Below are 17710 nucleotides of genomic sequence, written 5' to 3'. Positions count from 1 at the left end.
TTTGGGGGCTTTCCTGATAGTTCAGTTGGTAAAGAATCTGCCTGCAATGCAGGAGACCCAGTTTGATTCCTGGGTTGAGAAGATCCCCTGGAGAAGGGATAGGCTATACATGCCAGTATCCTTGGGCTTCTCTTGTGGCTCAGCTGGTAAATAATCTGCCTGTAATGTGGGTGGTCTGGTATTCCCATCTCTTTCAGAATTTTCCACAGTTTATTGTAATTCACACAGTCAAAGACTTTGGCATAGTCAATAAAGCAGAAATAGATGTTTTTCTGGAACTCTCTTGCTTTTTCCATGATCCAGCAGATGTTGGCAATTTGATTTCTGGTTCCTCTGCCTTTTCTAAAACCAGCTAAAACATCAGGAAGTTCATGGTTCATGTATTGCTGAAGCCTGGCTTGGAGAATTTTGAGCATTACTTCACTAGCATGTGAGATGAGAGCAATTGTCTGGTAGTTTGAGCATTCTTTGGCATTGCCTTTCTTTGGGATTGGAATGAAAAGTGACCTTTTCCAGTCCTGTGGCCATTGCTGAGTTTTCCCAATTTGTTGGCATATTGAGTGCAGCACTTTCACAGCATCATCTTTCAGGATTTGAAATAGCTCCACTGGAATCCCATCACCTCCACTAGCTTTGTTCATAGTGATGCTTTCTAAGGCCCACTTGACTTCACATTCCAAGATGTCTGGTTCTAGATGAGTGATCACACCATCGTGATTATCTTGGTCATGAAGATCCTTTTTGTACAGTTCTTCTGTGTATTCTTGCCATCTCTTCTTAATATATTCTGCTTCTGTTAGGTCCATACCATTTCTATCCTTTATCGAGCCCATCTTTGCATGAAATGTTCCCTTGATATCTCTAATTTTCTTGAAGAGATCTCTAGTCTTTCCCATTCTGTTGTTTTCCTCTATCTCTTTGCATTGATCGCTGTGGAAAATTCTGAAAGAGATAGGAATACCAGACCACCTAACCTGCCTCTTGAGAGATCTGTATGCAGGCCAGGAAGCAGCAGTTAGAACTGGCCATGGAACAACAGACTGGTTCCAAATAGGAAAAGGAGTACATCAGGCTGTATATTGTCACTCTGCTTATTTAACTTATATGCAGAGCACATCATGAGAAACGCTGGACTGGAAGAAACACAAGCTGGAATCAAGACTGCTGGGAGAAATATCAATAACCTCAGATATGCAGATGACACCACCGTTATGGCAGAAAGTGAAGAACTAAAAAGCCTCTTGATGAAAGTGAAAGAGGAGAGTGAAAAAGTCGGCTTAAAGCTCAACATTCAGAAAACGAAGATCATGGCATCTGGTCCCATCACTTCATGGGAAATAGATGGGGAAACAGTGGAAAGTGTCAGACTTTATTTTGGGGGCTCCAAAATCACTGCAGATGGTGACTGCAGCCATGAAATTAAAATATGCTTACTCCTTGGAAGAAAAGTTATGACCAACCTAGATAGCATATTGAAAAGCAGAGATATTACTTTGCTGACTAAGGTCCGTCTAGTCAAGGCTGTGGTTTTTCCTGTGGTCATATATGGATGTGAGAGTTGGACTGTGAAGAAGGCTGAGCACTGAAGAATTGATGCTTTAGAACTGTGGTGTTGTAGAAGACTCTTGAGAATCCCTTGGACTGCAAGAAGATCCAACCAATCCATTCTGAAGGAGATCAGCCCTGGGATTTCTTTGGAAGGACTGATGCTAAAGCTGAGACTCCAATACTTTTGCCACCTCATGCGAAGAGTTGACTCATTGGAAAAGACTCTGATGCTGGGAGGGATTGAGGGCAGGAGGAGAAGGGGACGACAGAGGATGGGATGGCTGGTTGGCATCAGACTCGATGGCCGTGAGTCTGAGTGAACTCCGGGAGTTGGTGATGGACAGGGAGGCCTGGCATGCTGCGATTCATGGGGCCACAAAGAGTCAGACACGACTGAGTGACTGAACTGAACTGCACTGAACTGAACTGTAATGTGGGAGATCTGGGTTTGATCCCTGTGTTGGGAAGATCCCCTGGATCAGGGAAAAGCTGGCTTGGAGAATTCCATGGACTACAGTCCATGGGGTTGCAAAGAGTCAGATACTGAGAGACTTACACTTCACTTCAGATTTTTCAGTAGGGAGGCAAAATCTAGAGTAAGGACTATAGAATTCTGCTAAACTATTATTTGTATGTTTTTACATGATTATTTGCATGTCAATATTGTTGAGACTACCCGCATCTAATTTTTAAAAAAATATTTCCTTGATAATTCTGATATATACATAGCACCCTTGTTTAACAGTAATTCACTGCACTTTCCCCATCCCTTTTTCCTTTTGAAAATTGGTAAGACAATACTTGGTTCTTATCTGGCAAGAAACACTCTTTTGTTACTACTTTGTAGGAATGATTTGGCTAGAATTGGTATACAATAGATACTGGTATACAACTGTATGCCTCTGGATGCAGGCAATGAAAATCTTAATGTGATTTTCATTTTTTCCCCCTAGAACATTGTGGTTTAAACCTGTTGAAAATAGAGTAAGTTAATTTTCAGGCTTGTTTATTTTCTCAAAAGTTAAGCCACTGAATAGAGTACTTTTTGACATGTACATTCTGCTGTCACATTGAATCTTACATCTGCTTCTAAAAAAATCAGCATAAGATGCTAATAAACTTGAGCAATTTTTAAAGCTTTTCTTCTGCTTATGGAGGGTATTACCTGCTTTCTTTTGACTGTGGAAGACTCAGGTCAGCAAAGATATAGCAGGATGCATATCACTGCACATTTTCTTTATTGTCATCTGTTGCTGGCAATATGGTCAGATGTGAAAAAGAAAATGACTGATTCTTTTAATTTCCTTTTCTTATCTTTTAAAATAAGTTATCTATGTGTGTGTTCATGCCAAAACATCATTTATGGTGTGTGTGTGTGTGTGTGTGTGTAAGAGGCAAAAGGAGGGAGGAACCTGGATGGAAGGTACATTTAACTTTTCTTGGGCAAAACTGTTTTCCTATTTGGCCTTCATATTAAAGTTAAGTTGTGAATTATGACTTTCAGATCAATGCATTTTCCAACAGAATATATGCTGTAACTTCCTGTTTATTTGTATTGAAGTATAGTTGCCTTGAGGCTTCTTGGGTGGTGTTAGTGGTAAAGAACCTGCTTGCCAGTGCAGGAGACACAAGAGACACAGGTTCAATCCCTGGGCAGGAAGACCCACTGGAGAAGGAAATGGCAACCAGCTCCAGTATTCTCGCTTGGAGAATCCCATGGACAGAGGAGCCTGATGGGCTACAATCCACGAAGTCACAAAGAGTTGGACATGACTGAGCGACTTAGTTGCTTTACAACATGCATAGTTGCTTTACACTGCTGTACAACAAAGTGAATCAGGCAAAGCTATACATATATCTCTTTTATGGAGGATATTTCTTTCTTTCTTTTTATCTTTTCTCGCTGCGCCACATGAGATGTGGGATCTAAGTTTCCCAGCCAGGGATCAAACCTGAGCCCCCTGCATTGTAAGTGCAGAGTCTTAACCTTTAGGCCACCAGGGAAGTCCGATAACTTCTTGTTTGGAATGTTCTGATTTTATCGACTAACGTCTCTGTCTTTCTATCCTCAGGAATTTCTGGATTTGTAAACTTGTGGACATGTGAGAACTATGTTATATTCAAAACTTATAGATACCTTTGTTCATGTGTTAAATTACAATTTCTTTGCATAACTATACAATAAACACACAGTCGTTGTTGTTTAGAAAGTAGCAGAATTTGTTCTTTCCAAAATTAAGCTTTGAGTTTCATGTATTGATAGACTATCAGGTTTCAGTCATGTCTGACTCTTGCGACCCCTGGACTGTAGCCTGCCAGGCTCCTTTGTCCATGGAATTTTCTCCAGGTCAGAATACTGCAGTGGGTAGCCGTTCCCTTCCTAGCCCAGGGATAGAACCCAGGACTCCTGCATTGCAGGCGGATTCATCACTGTCTGAGCCACCAGGGAAGCCCAGACTATCAGGATTACAACAAGTTCCAAGATAGTTTAGCATTTCTCTTTTTCAGATGAGGGAATTGTGGGTGAGAGCAAGCAAGTGACTGTGTCCAAGGTCTCACTGCTTTAACAGTGACAAGGCCGCTGTGACACACTAGATCTCAAATTTCATAGTCCTTTCCGTTTTCTGTTGTATCACATGCAACAAAAATATGTCAAAAAACAAGTCTTAGTTCCCCCATTCCCTTACTTTCCAACTCCCATGGAAATAGGATTGTAGCTTGAAGATTGCCTGAATTTGGTAGTTTAAAATATCTCTCTTCTCCCTCCATGATTCAGTGAAAAGAGCATTTATCTGGAGTCAATTTTGAACAATATTGACTGAATGCCTTCTCTGTGCCAAGTTTGAGACCAGGACCTGGAAATACAGATTATGAGGCACATAATCCTAGTGTTTACAGTCAGCTCGGACTTCTGGTCCTGCCTCTTATTACTTATCTATCTTTAGGTAAATCATTTCATCTCTCTGAAACTCCATTTTCTGATCTTTAAAATAAGGGCAAATTCTATTTTTGAAAGTTGTGAAGATTAATTAAACTTTAATAAAAGTAAATCGTATAGCACATTTCTGACAAACTGTAGGCATGCACTCAACAAATGTTAATGTCTTCCCTCTTACATCTAAGGGTTACTGTGAAAAGCAAATAAGAGAATATACATGAAAAAGCTTTGTGAATTGGACACAAAATTCCATGGACAAAGGAGCCTGGCGTGCTACAGTCAATGGGTTTGCAGAGTCGGACGTGACTTAGTAACAATAGCAACAAAAAATTATAGACAAAGTTGAGGTTTTACACATATTGCCTTTCTTCACCTTGTAAGTTCCAGTCAAATGAAAAGAGGCAAGCATCTCAAGATAAAGTAGCAACTTAATTACAGATTAAGGCTGTGTTCGAGAGTGTAGTTTTGATGTGCTTCCCGACACTTTACTCTAGAATTAAATTTACCCACTCAGGTAGGCACAGAGCAGCGTGTGTAGGCATAGGTCTTACCATTGGGGCAGTAATTTTGCAATGCAGAAGGTAAACAGAATGAATGCTTCCTGAATGGAAGCAGAGAACCCTGAAAGAGCATAGCTGCCATGGACAAGTTATTTTTAAACTCACTGATTACTCCATCTCAGTAGATAAGTTACTCCATCTCAGTAGATAAGTTACTCTATCTCACATGAAAAAGAAATGGGAAGTGGTATTCAGGCAGGAAGACTTTCTCTGTGGAAAGAAAACAAGAGGACAGAAAATACAGGTTTCTCTAATAGACACATATACATTGCTATGAAGAAATTAAAATTCAACCCTCTTCCCCCAACCCCCCATTCTTATACGAACTGCTATTTCATGTGTGAAAATATCCTTTTATTGTCTTCAAAGCTATTTAAATCTCCTTCCCCAGCTTATAATATGTTCAATGAAAAAACAGATTAGAAAATTCTGCTGTATTACATTGTATATTATATTCCATATACACAGTATATACAGTCTGTATGGTATGTGTATGTGTCCTAAAGAAATATATATTTATTAGAGGAAGTGGAGAGGGAAATTAAAGTCCTCAGTGTGTGCATCTTTAGGTATGATTATGAGTGATTATTATTATGCATTTCATACTTTTCAGAATTTGTTAATGATGTATTTTTTAAAAGGTGGTGATCTCCTTCCTGCCAAAAAGCAACTTTAAAAAAGCACAAACAATAACAAAATCTAGCCATATTATTTCTTCTTCTCCAATGCTGGCAATATTTTCCATTTTTCCCTTTTCACTTATGTTCAGTACAAGTGGTCTAACAAACTCATTGGTGCAGTAAACAGTGGTGGAAAGTCACCTGAAGACTAATTAAACATAACCATGTGTGAGTGCATGCTGTTATTTCTATTGTGTCTGATTCTTTGCAATCCTATAAACTAGAGCCCATCAGGCTCACTATTCATGGGATTCTTCAGGCAAGAATACTGAAATGGGTAGCCATTTCCTTCACCAGGGGATCTTCCTGACCCAGGGATCAAACCCATGTCTCCAGCATTGCAGGCAGATTCTTTACCACTGAGCCACTGGGGAAGCGCCAATCAAACGTCAAATTGCAACTATTATAGCAGATATTGTCATTTCTAAATACCCATCTTTTAATTATTTGTGAATGATGATAAATCCTGGAGTTAAGTTCAAAAATTTAAATTCCTTTTCCTTAATCAGCATTCCACATTTCTAAGAGTCATCTTAAGAAAGGGTATTTACTATCTTATTTTGTTATAACTATTGGTATGAGGGATTTTGGGTCATATAAATTTTATTTTTTAAAATGAGGTCCAATTTATCCATCTTTTCTACTTTTTTCTGTTTTTTTTTTTTTTTTTTCATACTTAGAAAAGCTTCTAATGCTGGGTTATGAAAGGTTTCTCCCACATTTTCTTCTGAACTGGTTTCATTTTCCATTTGAGTATTAATATTTTGAAATGTTTACTGAAATAAAGTGTTAGTATGGATGCAATTTTCCCCCCAAACAGCTATCCAACTTTACAATATCCTTTCTGGAATAATGTCATTGCCTCAATTTTATCATATACTAAATTTTGGTATGCATTTGTATTTCTTCACTTCTACTTTGTTTGCAAAGCTCTATTTTTTTTTTCAAGAGAGTACTGTGGTTTAAAAATTATGTTGTTGTAGTATGTATTTAATTTAATTTATGTATTTTCTTTGTTTAAAATTAATTTTATTGAAGTATAGCATATTTATACTCTAGACACCCCAACACTAAAAATAAAATTTGAGCATGGCCTCCTAGGTTATGTATATCACTTAAAAATTTGCATACATAAAAGAATGAATACTGTCATGTCCATTGTAAAATTGCTAAAACATATATTTGAAAGCTAAAGGTAAAATAAACAATATTAAAATTTTTAAGCAATAAATTTAAAAAATAATAAAAACTTGCAATATATTGCTGTCACTAATATTGTGAACAATATATCATTATCTGTTTTTAACTTTTTATTTTATATTGAGATATAGCCGATTAACAATGTTATAATAGTTTCAGGTGAACAGCAAAGGGACTCAGCCTTACATACATACGTATCCATTCTCCCCTAAACTCCCCTCCCATTCAGGCTGCCATATAACATTGAGCAGTGTTCCATGTGCTTGTAGTGTGTTTTTTAAAAATGCGGTTAGTTAAATTCTGTCTCTTTTTTTCTCAGAATATAGTAAGCTAAAACTACTAAAGTTAACTCAAGAGTTGATGTTTAGCTGGAACGATCACACATCCATCTATCATCTTTTATTCTAACAACCTCAGCAGTTTCTTTGCTTTGATTTGTAACATAGCTTTTGCCATCTTGTAATGTGCCATTTGAAAAGATATTTAGTCAAGCCTATGAGGCAATAGATTTTTCAGTTATTAGCAAATTGGAATGTGGCTGGATTTCAAGTAGAAGGAAAAATTGGAGATAGGGAGTTCCTCAGGTAAAACTAGTTGTTATCATAAGGAGGCAGGTTCAGAACAAGGAATTTAGGAAAAACATGTATTCTTGTTCTTTCTCTTTTGCTAAGACAAATTTTCAGTATCTCTTTGGCCTGAGAAATATAGCCTTTTTCTCAGTTAGGAAAGCATAAGAATCGTGCCGTCTTAGGCTCTTGAAAGATGCATGTAGGGCTGTGTCAAGCCAAGTACTTAAAATTGATCATTCCAAATAATACAGGAGCTCAAAAATCTATTCCTCTGGATAAAGAACCAAACTTTATGACTCTTCTCATCAGATTTAAGAAATAATTTCAACCTACTTGAATATAATAGTAATTTACAGTACATCAGTACCTTCATCCCACCACTAATTTTAGCAGTACTTATGTAGCTTCTCTGAGAATGTTGTAATTACAGCTAGAAAAAGATATCTCCAAAAAATTACTGCTGCTGCTGCTGCTAAGTCACTTCAGTCATGTCTGACTCTGGGTGACCCCATAGACGGCAGCCCACCAGGCTCTGCCATCCCTGGGATTCTCCAGGCAAGAACACTGGAGTGGGTTGCCATTTCCTTCTCCAATGCATGAAAGTGAAAAGTGAAAGTGAAGTTGCTCAGTCGTGTCCGACCCTCAGCAACCCCATGGACTGCAGGCTACCAGGCTCCCCCCTCCATGGAATTTTCCAGGCAAGAGTACTGGAGTGGGGTGCTGTTGCCTTCTCCAAAAAGTTACTAGAGTTCTCTAATTCAGTGTGTGTCTTCAGTCTTCATTTTATATGATTCACCATGACTTAAGAATTCATCTTCTAGACATTTATATTAACAAAATAATGTAAACTATAGAAAAATATATATACATAATTTTTTATTGCAATGCTACTTAACCAAATTAGAACAATTGAAATGTTCCCATTTAGGGGAATGATTATGTAACTTATGGTATTTACAGGTATGGCATATTCACTGTAAAATAACTTTAACAAAGAGGTTTTCCAGACATAGGATAAGGCCAATGATAAATGGTTAAGTAGTAAAAATAGGGATATAGAAGTTAGTATCAGTTATTAACATTAATTATAATTGTTAAAATGATACTAGTGGTACTCTGAGTGTTGGGATCATGGGCTGTCAATATTTTTAGGTAATTTTTATGTTTTTTCTCAATTTTTTTTTACAATGAATGTAAAATGAAGCATCTTCTACTTTATTTTTTTTTTGAAAGCACTTAAGTTGTACTCTCTTAGCAAATTTCAATGATATAGTGTTATCATCTGTGGTTACCATGTCATATATTAGATCCTCAGACCTTATTCATCTTGTAACTAAAAGTTGGTAACCTTTACTAAACTCTCCCTATTTTCCCCAACTCCAGTTCTTGGCAATCACAGTTTTATTCTCTGTTTCTATGAGTACACATTTTTTTTTTTTAAAGATTCTACATATAAGTGATACCACGCAGTATTTGCTTTTCTTTACTTGCCTGATTTATTTCACTTAGCATAATTTCCTCTAGGCTCATCCATGTCATCACTGATGACAGAAGTTTCTTCTTTTTCAAGGCTGAAAAATATTCTGTTTTGTATCCACGGTTTCTTGTTCCATTCATCCATTGGCAAACAGGCTGTTTCCATACTGTGACTATTGCTGCATCAAATATGGGAGTCCACATATCTCTTTAAGATAACAATATCCTTTATATATATACCCAGAAGTGGAATTGTTGGATCATATGGAAATTCTTTTCATACTATCACGGGATAAAAGAGGAGAGTGAAAAGGGTGGAATAAAGCTCAACATTCAAAAAACTAAGATAATGGCATCTGGTCTCATCATTTCATGGCAAATAGAATAAAAAAAAAGTGGAAACAATGACAGATTTTATTTTCTGGACTGCAAAATCACTGCAGACGGTGACTGTAGCCACTAAATTAAAAGACGCTTGCTCCTTGGAAAGAAAGCTATGACAAACTTAGATAGTGTATTAAACAGCAGAGACATCACTTTGTCAACAAAGGTCTGAATAATCAAAGTGATGGTTTTTCCAGTAGTTACATATGGATGTGAGAGTGGGACTATAAAGAAAGCTGAGCATAGAAAAACTGATGTTTTTGAACCACAGTGCTGGAAAAGACTCTTGAGAGTCCCCTGGACAGCAAGGAGATCACAGCAAGGAGATCCACAGTGCTGGAAAAGACTCTTGAGGGTCCCCTGGACAGCAAGGAGATCAAAACAGTCAATCCTAAAGGAAAGCAACACTGAGTATTCATTGGAAGGACTGATGCTGAAACTGAAGCTCCAGTACTTAGGCCACCATATGCAAAGAGGCAACTCATTGGAAAAGACCCTGATGCTGGGAAAAATTAAGGGCAAGAGGAGAAGGGGGTGACAGAGGAGGAGATGGTTGGACAGCATTACCGACCCAACAGGCATGAGTTTGAGCAAACTCTGGGAGATAGTAGGGTCGCAAAGAGCTGGACACCACTGAGCGACTTTCACTTCACTTCTTCACTTCATTGGGAGATAGTGAAGGACAGGGAAGCCTGGTGTGCTGCAGTCCATGGGATCACAGAGTTGGGCCCGCCTTAGTGACTGAACAGCAACAGCATGGCAATTCTAGTTTTAATTTTTTGAGGCAATTCCATACTGTTTTCCACAGTGGCTATACTAGTTACATCCCCACCAAGGCACTAAGATTCCCTTTACTTCACACTGCCACCAGCATGTATCCCTTGTCTTTTTTTTTTTTTTTTTTTAATTTGGCTGCTTCGCATCTTGTTGCAGCAGGCAGGATCTTTCGTTTTGGTGCACAGACTCTCTAGTTGTGGCACATGGACTCAGCAGTTGTAGCTCGTGGTCTTAGTTCTTCCATGGCATATGGGATCTTATTTCCCTGACCAGGAATTGAACCTGTATCCCCTGCATTGCAAGGTGGATTCTTAACCACTGGACCACCATGTAAGTCCCTATCCATTGTTTCTTGATGATTGATGATGCCACTCTAACAGGCATAAAGTGATACCTCAAGGATAATTCGTTTCATATTTCCCTGATGACTAGTGATGCTGTGCATTTTCTTGTGTACCTGTTGGCCATCTTGTATGTCTTTTTTGGAAAAATGTCTATTGAGGTCTTCTGTCCATTTTCTATTCATATTAATATTATCATTGCTATTAATTTGTATTATTTATTTATACACTTTATGTATTAATGTCTTATTAGATAATATAGTTCAGAAATGTTTTCTCCCATTCCATAGGTTTCCTTTGGTTTTGTTGATGGTTTCCTTTGGTGAACAAAAGCTTTTTAGCTTTATGTATTTCCACTTGCTTATTTTTGCTTTTATTGCCTTTATTTTTTGTGTCATATCCAAGAAAAATTGTTGCCCAAACTGATATCAAGGAGAATTTCTATTTTTTTTCTAGGAATTTTACAGTTTTATGTTTTACATTTAATTCTTTAATCTATTTCAAGCTAATGTTTTGTGAGTGATGTAAGATAGAGGTTGAATTTCATTCTTTTGCATGTGAAAGAATATCCAGTTTTCCCAATACTGTTACCTGACATAAATCCTACTTGGCCATTTGATTTTCTAATGTTTTGTTGATTTTTGCAACTGTATTCATGAGAGGTATTGATCTATAGGTTTTTTCATTCTGGTAATATCTTTATTTGGCTTTGGTTTTAGGATGATGCTGTTCTCACAGAATGGGTGAGGAAGCTGCTGTTACTTAATTCTTAATCTTCACTCTGTTCCACCTCCTGTGCACACTCCTCTGACACTACCTGGATACCACTCTTTCACTATCAAGATAATATTTTTTAAGGCTTTGAACTTAGCAAGGTTTACACAAGATTTTGTATCCAAGAAGGAGATTAATGTGCAGTGCAGCAAATATAATTCAAGTTTATATTAGATATCCCTTCTCTTAAACAGCCCTTTGCTACTTCAAATAATGTGAATTCACTAATTGTTCCACTTCATCTGTCCCTGTCCTTTAGTTGTACTGCAGGACTCTACCTTCTTATCTATTTTTAACTTTCATTTTAAAAACTCATCTGGTTTTACAATGTAAACAATTCAATTTTCTTCAGTAAGTTTGGATGAATGTTTGTGTGTGAACCAGGGTAGGTGGATATCAGCTGATATTTTTATTTCTTATTTAATATTTAAGTCATAGATGCCCTTGGGTCCACAAGGAGGCTTTTCTCCATGCAGTTTTCAGGGCACCAGCCCTCTTTTATGTAGTGACTCTATCATCTCCTTGGACGAAGTAGGAAAGAACTTGAAGGGTGGCTCAAGGGACTTCAGGGCCAGGCATGAAAGTATTATTTATCACTTCTTCCCACATTCTGCTGCTCAGAATTCATTCACATGTCCCCACCTGATTGCAAAATGTTGTCTTGCTATGTGCTTTAGAGAAAACGAAGTGTTCTTTGATGAACATGTAAAATTCTTCCTGTCACACTTAAAAAAAAAGAAAGGGTGATATGCTAAGTAGAAGTCTAATCCGGGTCTCCATTCCTTTACTAGCATTTTAGTGAAAATTTCTTTCTTTTACATGAGCTCACTGTCCTGAGGAGACCTTCTTGTCTGACATAATACTTTCAAATCCCTTGGAAAAAAGAGGCTCCCATCAATTTTATTTACTGTATTGCCTATTGATTTGAGTATCTCAAACTCCCCCTTTTTATTGCTGTATACTTAGCCTAGTTTATGCAATATGCATATATAATTTGGTACCCTTATATTTTTTACTAATAATACTTGATGGATTTTTTCCTTATGGATTGATGCTATCTAATCAATATCAGAAATGATATTAACTACATCTAGTTCTGATTTTAACTAATAAACTCATTGTTAATATCTCATGAGATTTTTGATTCTAGCTGAAAGTCTGTTCCTGCATTTTGTTAAAGCCCAGTTTCTTTCATTGTCCCCTAAGGATTCCTCAGTCACCTCTTTCGGTTTGTCAGCTGCTCTCTTATTTTTATTCCTTATCTGTTTCCAAGTTATTCCCTTTAGCTGCCTTGGTTTCTTGCTTTTTCTTTCTTAAAAAAACAAAAACAAAAACAAACAAAAAAAACTTTGATTGCTCCCTGTGTTCCCATAATCAACTAGATGTTGTTTTTCACTGCTTATATATTCAGTCCCCCACAGTGAAAGAAGTTAAAAAGTATTTCAGTTATTCCTATTTGCTTTCCATTCCCTGACCTTCCTGTTAATTTCAGATTTGACCAGTATGTTTTACATATTAGAGCTGTATTTGGTGTGGTTTTGTTTTTCAGAATTTTATTATGTGAATCACTTTGACTTTGAATTCATTTTTGATGAACCAACTTGTGACAGTCCTTATTAAGTGCTTTTGAGATCACTGCTGCTATGCTAATAAAGATTGTTTAAACTGAGCTTAGGAAAGGTTTTCTGTGCATCTGGTGTGGGTTGAAGAGATTATAATTCCAATAATCTAGAAGAAGCAATTAAGTGTTTGTTCATATTTGGATTTTTAAAATAAAAATATCTTTCAATTGCAGCTATTTTAGTGCATACACCTGTTTAGAATCTTACCACTAGGTTGTTGCTTTTTGTGGTGAGACTGTCACTTTTTTAAACTAATGGGTTGAATATAATGGGTAAATTTAGTAGAGTCACTAATACCACAAAATGATTTAAACTAAGGTTTTTTTAAAAAAAAATCTTTCTTGGTGGTGGAAATCATTTTATGAAGGGTAATTTCTTTGAAAGAAACAAGAACTGTTTCTTGCCCAGTGAGTTTATGGAGAAGTAAACATTCTTATTTCCTTAATAGCAGTAGGTATGTGGTTTATTGGCAAGCTTCCCTTTTTCTAGTGTTCACTCCCCCTCTCCCACCACAGTGAGCTATGAGCACATTACCAAGGCAAGGCCAATTAGTCTGGCCATTCTGATTGTCTTAGAGATGAATGTATGACCCAAGCATGGCCAATGAGAACTCCACCAAAAGTGTTTGCTGGAACTTTAAGGAAAAGTACTTTCTTACCCCTTAGTTACTAGGATATATTATAAGTTGGAGGCCCTGGGAGCTCTTGTTACCATCACATGGAAAGAGCTCTGTCTAAGGATAAAACAATGAGGGAAACAGAATTGAGAGAGAAATTTCTTATGGCATTTCTAAAACCTAGATCTAATTGTGTTTGAAGTCAGTCACTTCTTAGATTTCTCAAGAGTGTAAGTCATTAAGTTACCTTTTAACTCAAGCTAGTTTTGGTTGAGTTTCTTTCACTGACAACTGGAAGGGTACCATCAAAAACACTAAGTAGAATTGTTTTCTACAGGAAAGTAAAGAAGGCCCTTACCTACATTGTTGACCATTCGCTTTCTATCATGTATCACAGTAACTGGCACAGAGATATGTTTAATAATATTTATGGAATGAATAAATGATTCATCTAATTAGATCAATTTATTTTAATAATTTAGTTCAGCTTGTTGGGCACCTATTTTGTTCAAGGTCTTATCATAGGAAATAGTAAGATGATAAAAGGAATAAAAGGGACAGAGGTGCTTTCTTGCATTTTCTGAGTTTGTGCAGGCAACGAATTATAGTAACTTAAGGCAAAGTCACAGAAGAGTCTAAATGGAGTGAAAGCTGTATGTTAAAAAATAGCTAAGTCATCAAAAATCTCTCAAGTTAGACTGCTTAGACTTGACTCCATGTTCTATGCTTATTAACTGAATAAATTTGAGTACATTATTTAAACTCAGTTTTCTTATCTGTGAAATGAGGGTAATATTTGTATTCCCTTTATAGATCTTTCATAAGGATAAATAGAGATTGTTTAATTTAAAATAATTAAAATACCTAGGATATATTAAGTACTCAGTAACATCCGCTGGATCATAGAAAAAGGAAGAAAGTTCCAGAAAAACATCTATTTCTGCTTTATTGACTATGCCAAAGCCCTTGACTGTGTGGATCACAATAAACTGTGGAAAACTCTGAAAGAGATGGGAATACCAGACCACCTGACCTGCCTCTTGAGAAACCTATATGCAGGTCAGGAAGCAACAGTTCTAACTGGACATGGAACAACAGACTGGTTCCAAATAGGAAAAGGAGTATGTCAAGGCTGTATATTGTCGCCCTGGTTATTTAACTTCTATGCAGAGTACATCATGAGAAATGCTGGGCTGGAAGAAGCACAAGCTGGAATCAAGATTGCTATTGATATTGAGAAATATCAGTAACCTCAGATATGCAGATGACACCACCCTTATGGGAGAAAGTGAAGAGGAACTAAAAACCCTCTTGATGAAAGTGAAAGAGGAGAGTGAAAAAGTTGGCTTAAAGCTCAACATTAAAATAAAAAATAAATTAAAAAAAATAATAAATAAATAAATAAATAAAAATAAAACCAAAAAAAGAAAATGAAGATCATGGCATCTGGTCCCATCACTTCATGGGAAATAGATGGGGAAACAGTGTCAGACTTTATTTTGGGGGGTTCCAAAATCACTGCAGATGATGATTACAGCCATGAAATTAAAAGACGCTTACTCCTTGGAAGGAAAATTATGACCAACCTAGATAGTATATTCAAAAGCAGAGATATTACTTTGCCAACAAAGGTCTGTCTAGTCAAGGCTATGGTTTTTCCAGTAGAGAGAGTTGGACTGTGAAGAAAGCTGAGTGCTGAAGAATTCATGCTTTTGAACTGTGGTGTTAGAGAAGACTCTTGAGAGTCCCTTGGACTGCAAGGAGATCCAACCAGTCTATTCTGAAGGAGATCAGCCCTGGGATTTCTTTGGAAGGAATGATGCTAAAGCTGAAACTCCAGTACTTTGGCCACCTCATGTGAAGAGGTGACTCATTGGAAAAGACTCTGATGCTGGGAGGGATTGGGGGCAGGAGGAGAAGGGGACGACAGAGGATGAGATGGCTGGATGTCATCACCGACTTGATGGACATGAGTTTGGGTGGACTCTGGGAGTTGGTGATGGACAGGGAGGCCTGGTGTGCTGCAGTTCATGGGGTCACAAAGAGTCAGACAAGACTGAGCGACTGAACTGAACTGAACTTTTAACTGTCTTTTTCAGCAAGCAGAGATGGATGGTACAGGATTTAAATATGGAAGAAGATAGAATTGGAAATGAAGTCACTCTTGGGAAGCTGAGTATTTATTATATTGCAACTAAGTGTCAGTCATTAAGAAAACTCTGTGTATAGAGTTTGTAATACAAAATCATCGAGCAAAATCATACTTTAGTTGATGTGGGTTAGATTTATACTGTGATAGATTTATTTTAGAGAAGATGAGTTAAGATATGCATCCTTGTAAATGGGATAAAAAAGGGTCCTGTATCTTATATTTTTATGAATTTTAACAGGAAACCATTTAGCATTTTAAACTCAGATTGATAACAATGTCAAATTTTTACTAGATATTCTGTTACAGGAAAGAAAAAAAAAGGATTTTCAAAAATAGTGTCTTTAATTGTCTGCAATAAGGTAGATAAGCAGAAGATTAAGTATTATATGTTATATAGCCTTCTGGATTCATTAATATATAATACAATGCTTAAAGCTCATAAAATTTGATGAAATTTTATAAGGTCTCATTCAGAAATAATTGTCCTTCTATGTCATGAAATGCTTTTTATAATTACTTTTTAATTTTCCTTTAATCTGCAACTCATGGTAAAATAGTAGTTTCCCAGGGGTTTCTGAATAGAAAGGGAAATGGAGTGCCATTAATGGAAAAAAGTAGTTCAAATATGCTTAATATTGCTGGCCTACATGTTTCAGAAGCATGGGGGCATTTCCATTTGATTTAGGGGTCAGTGGAGAGAATGAAACAGCATAGTATAGCAGTGGAAAGAACACAGACTTTGGAAATCTTGACAAAAATAAATTAAAAATTGTCTCATTTTGGACAATATAACCTTATTGAGCCCAGGGTTCACCATGAGAAGAAGACAGTAACATTAACTTCATAGTGTTTTTGTGATGATTAAGGGTGATCTTTATAGGGTGATACTCATGTTGTTTGGCACATGGAAGGTGATCAATATATGACTAGTATTCTTATTATAAATTATAATTTTCCAGTTAGTAATAAAACATGTCAATGAGATTCTATTTCATATGTTATGAGTAATGGGAAATATACATCTATCAAAATCAAAATAAAAGAATGGATAATTGCTGGACCCTAAGGCAGTAATATGAATAAATAAAACTAAAGAGATAAATGTTAAGCATCAACCTCCAAGATTTTGATAGATGTTGACTGAGTCTTAGCTGATATCCTAGCTAATGAATAGCCAAGTTCAGCACTGTAGTTTAACTTCACTGCTCCAGCCTGCTCTGAGGATAAAATGGATGTGGAGGTGTTCTATGCAGAGATGATGATGGAACAGCTGTTCTTCACTTTCTCTTCTTCTCAAGTTATTTGCCTTTTTCATTTAGCCTATAAAGTAAGCATGAGTCTAGTTTCTATCAGGAACCAGAGTTCCTATCGTAGCGTTTTCTATCCGGTTTTCCTGTCTTTGTCCTTAAGATCTTTTTGGCCTCCTCTCCTGACCTTTCACCTTGTCCAATTCTCTTTCTTGTTTGCTTAATGAAAAGTCCACCTCTCTTCTCAAAACTAGGCTCTTCAGAGGTGTCCTCAACCCACTTCATACCATGGAAGGACACATTCCTCCTTAAGAATTATAAAATACACATTGGGATGTTAAAAGCAGTTACTTTCTGGCTTAAGGACTCTTCATTGTGTTAAATTTAAACTAATAAAATCCCCAGATTTACATTTTAAAATATATATAAATAGCTTTACCACTGGCCTCAAGTTATCTAAAAGGTCATAAGTTTCCCTTCTTTTGTTTTTAATGGAGCATTTTGTGAATTCTATGTATTTTTTGTGAATTCATCCTTGTGTAGGGACCATGCTGGTCTTCTCTGCATCATTCCAATTTTAGCATATGTGTTGCTGAAGCAAGCACTCTTTCCTCCCTCCTTTTCTCCTCTCTCTCTCCTTCTCTCCCTTTCTCTCTGTCTCTTTTTCTGAGATGGTGCTCTCTGGCATATATATATGCTGTCTGCTTGCTACAGTTTAAAACTTATTTTTACTTTAGGCAAGTATATATTTTTTCCCTCTGTTTTTTCTTTTTCTTCCCCTAGAAGAAGTCTTGCAACTGAGTCCAACATATTAAAAAATATAAAT

The 17710-nt window shown here is 36.7% G+C and overlaps 1 non-coding gene across 1 annotated transcript; it reads right to left on the bottom strand.

The window, feature by feature from the left end:
• Positions 1 to 17379: 17379 nt before the first annotated feature.
• On the bottom strand, positions 17380 to 17489 carry LOC120868009. Its single transcript, XR_005722111.1, has one exon. It is a non-coding gene; the product is annotated as a U6 spliceosomal RNA (small nuclear RNA).
• Positions 17490 to 17710: the final 221 nt, after the last annotated feature.

This window comes from Oryx dammah, unplaced genomic scaffold (assembly GCF_014754425.2).
Source record: "Oryx dammah isolate SB20612 unplaced genomic scaffold, SCBI_Odam_1.1 HiC_scaffold_1, whole genome shotgun sequence".
NCBI classification, from domain to species: Eukaryota; Metazoa; Chordata; class Mammalia; order Artiodactyla; family Bovidae; genus Oryx; species Oryx dammah.
Note: the sequence above shows the minus strand (reverse complement) of the source record. Positions and strands in the feature narration are given on the sequence as shown.